The following is a 4,007-nucleotide window of genomic DNA, read 5'->3' on the forward strand; positions in this document are numbered from 1 at the left end:
GCTACACCTGACCCTTTTCTTGTTTCTCATCTTCTGACCATGCCACACAAGAGTTTAAACTGATAAATAACTTCTACCCTACTGTTCCATCCTCATTGTCAAGGCTCTGACTTAAACCATCATCATCACTTGCTTGGATTTCTATAAAGCTTCTGTATGATGTGCTATAAACGTCATTCTTAAAAAAAAACAAAAAACAAAAAAAAAAGTCATTCTTCTTCAATTCATACCTCATATTCCTACTGGAGAATATTTTTTTTTACTGTATCATTATTTTTAATGTCCAATGTTTATAATATGAGGGCCAGGCCTTTCTCCTCAATTCAAGTTTATAAATTTTCAATTGGCTTGTGAGGCCAATAGGGATACTTCTTCTTGTCTAATTTGGTTTCTGGGAAGACTTCATTCAGGTCCTCAATGGTCATCTGATCAAATGGAATTATGTTCTTCATCTTCTCCAGCTCTTTTTCATATTCTTCAATCCTGGCCTTTGAGAGGGACAAAAACTCAGCACTGCTTTTCACATCTTCTTTTTCCTCAGCATCCGCCTGGACAGTGTATTTATCCTCTGGCACAGGAAACTTCAGGGCATTAAACTTCTTCTCAAAGTCATCTACCAAGCCAGCCTTTGCCACATTGGCCTTGTAGTAAGTCCAGTCGATAGCAGGTGGTTTCTCAGGAAGAGTAGCCAACCTGGCGATAAGCATCTCCTTCCAGGATTTCAGGGAGTTGGCAATGGCCTTCTGGTTTCGGGGTATGATCTCCCCAAAAGCTACCCAGTCAATGGTTTTTAGAGCAAGTTTTCGCCCAGCCATCTTGAGATCCTTCACTGACCCCGGCAGCCCACAGTCCACAGCCTACTGGAGAATATTTATAAAATAGAGCTGACCCTGTTACTCCTCTGCTTGAAAATATTTATTCTATAGATCACATCAAAATCCAAACTCCTTTCTGTGAGGCAAAGCTGTTTATTTTTTTAAGACTTTATTTATTTATTCATGAGATACACACAGAGAGAGGCAGAGACACAGGCAGAGGGAGAAGCAAGCTCTATGCAGGAAACCTGATGTGGGACTCGATCCTGGAGCCCTGGGATCATGCCCTAAGTCAAAACGCAGATGCTCAACCTCTGAGCAACCTAGGCATCCCAAGGCAAAGCTGTTTAAAAGCTGAGCTTGTTGACTTCTCTACCTCAAATGAGCACACTATTGACTGTCTCTACAGCCCACAAAACACAAGTATAGAAAACTTAAAGTTTTCTTTTTGTCCTGTAATTGAATTGAACTTAGTTCCTGAGTGACCACTTGCATTCTGTTCTAAACCCTGAAGTTTCAAAGTACATTCATTCACCTCTGTGTTTTTCTCTATTCCAGTCCAGTAATTACTTAGTCATTTTCAGCTGAAACTGAATAGAATTTAGGATTTTCTGCCTCCTCAGTCCCTTCAAAGTATTCTGTTTCCCTCCCCTCTTGGTCTTGGTTCTAAAACTCTGGGTGATTCAACAATTCCCTTTACACTATGGCACAGTAAGCAACATACTTTTTGGCCTCTGTGGTCATGCTGGCATCTGTAGTTAAAGTCCTCATCCTGTTTCCCAGCTTAGGTGATACCCAGTGCTTGTTTGGCAGGTGGCAACTGGTCCATCTGGAACTTCTCCATTGGCTCCTATGCAGCTTTTTGGCATCTAAATTCCAATAAATGTAGGTATATCCTCATCTACTCCATGTAGATGACACAGGCCCTGACTCTGCACTGTGATTTTCTGGTTGACATAAAAGTTTTCCCTCTTATCTAATATTTAGGTTTTACTCATAGCTTCAGAAAACATAAAATATTCTCAAAGTCACCTGGGGACTATGGGGAATTGAGAAAGAGATCTACCAGGTAGATACTCATACCACTATGGTTTGGATTCATCAGTGGAGCTGCTGTATTCAAAAACTTCCAGACAGCATTGCAAATCTTCCCAAATCTTGGATTTCAATCTTATAGGCAAATTCACTTCCTGGAAGGACATTGAACACAAGGTGGCCCCTCCATGGTTTAATGATCTCTGCAAACTCTCTTCCCTTCAAAATGGAGTCCTTTTATCTACTTGAATAAGAACATGAGAAAGAGAAAAAAACCCACAAAACTATTTTCATCTTCTTACAAATCTATTGGTTGTATACCACATTGAGGAAATAGAAGTAAGGATTCTAGCATCTTTATTTAAGGGATATACATTAAAATTAAAATGAACAAAAAAACTCCTAAAACAAAAATCCTATTAAAAGAAGATTTAAATAAATTCTAGGAAATACCATGTTCTTGGTTGGAAAATATCTGGTAGTATAATTCTTTCAACTGTGTTCTACTTCGAGATTGTTTTTCTCTCTTAGCTGACGTTCCTACAAACATTATAATTAGTTGATTAATTTATAAAAAAGGAATCCTATTATTTTGATTAGTATTGCATTAATTTTAAGTCAAAGTAGGGAAAATTGACATATTCATAATATTTAATCTTCCCTAATGTTTGGTGAAAAAAGCCAGATCAGAGAACATAATTTATGACTCATTAATATAAAGTAAAACAAGCAAAAAAAGTATTCTTGTTTATTCTTCATTTCCTAACACCATCGAGTGTTTTCATGTTTCTAAGGCTATCTCACTCCTCCACTGCATGACAGTCTACTTATTGTTCAAGGCTTATTATAAATGTCACTTCCTTTGTGGAGTAAAGAACCAGAAAGCTATAAAAACCTTTGGAATTGATTGGTTGCATCAATGGCCCTAAAACCTCATCCCTTCCTGGGTGCTCATTCTTTGCTATGTAACCTTATAGTGTGTTTCTGTTCTGACTGTAGAGCTTACCATGATATTTGCCTTAGTCAATGAAATGCTAGCATACTGATGTTAAGAGAGACTTGAAAAGCACTTGCTTAATTGGCTTTCTCCCCCCTTTATCCTCACTATTGCTATAAGAAGATATCTGGTTAATCAGCTGAAAGGTAAAAGACATTTGGATCAGAGCCAAATAGCCTAGTTGTCCCAGACTAAGCCTGCTTAAATTGGCCGTCTGCCAGCAGCCTTCAGACAACATGAGTAAGCCCAACCAAGATCAGCAGAACCACATAGAAGACCTGCAGCTAACTGCAGATACATGAACCAGTCTAGTTAAGATTATCAGTCTACTAACATCAGCAGAAACCCACAAACTGATGAATTAAATGATTGTTTATTATTGTATATTAATAAACTTCTATGGCATCAGATCATTGATATAACTTAGAGCTCTTTCTCTTTAGCCAATACTAAAATTCCATAAATAAAGTTTGGTTTCCTGGGACTTCATATATTGCCCCTTTAAAGTCTACATGACACCATTGGTTCTATCACATGGAAAAATGAAAATATAGGAAAGAAAATATGGCACAATAGAATTAGAATAACTTCATTAGACTTTAGTAAAGGCATTAATTTGTAAGGGTGGGCAGAGTACACACACACACACACACACACACACACAAGATAACACAGTATCCCAAGATGATTACTATTCCAAAGTCCAAAGGATTTAGGAGAGAGAGCAGTTATCAGACCCTAGAAGGTAAAAATAGTGGGAAAAGGACCACCCTGAAAGGAGACGTGACTTTCTTTGAAAGGAGACAGCAAGCCTGAGGTGCCCTGCAGGGAACTATCATGGGATTAAATAACTCTGCTTCATTCTCTTCCCTTCCTCTAGTCTTTTGCCAGGAGCCTCCATTAGCCAAACCAAACCAAGATTCAGAGGAGTAAAGAGTTCTTTGGTATAATTCACCCATGTGATTGTCTGGGGCAGAGTGAATGGTAAAAAAGGAATAAAGAGAGAATCTGAAGGAGCAAGCAGACTATCTAGCAAAAATGGCCATGGGTTTATATGGCTATATGTATGAACCTGTCAAATTCTTTCTTGGGATCATATTTTCACATTGGGGTGGAGGGGATATAGCCAGAATTAGGCACCTTAAAATTGGAAAAGTAGA

At 38.3% G+C, this 4,007-nt stretch overlaps 1 pseudogene; it reads right to left on the minus strand.

The window, feature by feature from the left end:
- Positions 1 to 317: 317 nt before the first annotated feature.
- Positions 318 to 851, minus strand: LOC140599233 (ATP synthase subunit d, mitochondrial pseudogene; annotated as a pseudogene).
- Positions 852 to 4,007: the final 3,156 nt, after the last annotated feature.

Source organism: Vulpes vulpes, chromosome 6 (assembly GCF_048418805.1).
Source record: "Vulpes vulpes isolate BD-2025 chromosome 6, VulVul3, whole genome shotgun sequence".
Lineage (NCBI taxonomy): Eukaryota > Metazoa > Chordata > Mammalia > Carnivora > Canidae > Vulpes > Vulpes vulpes.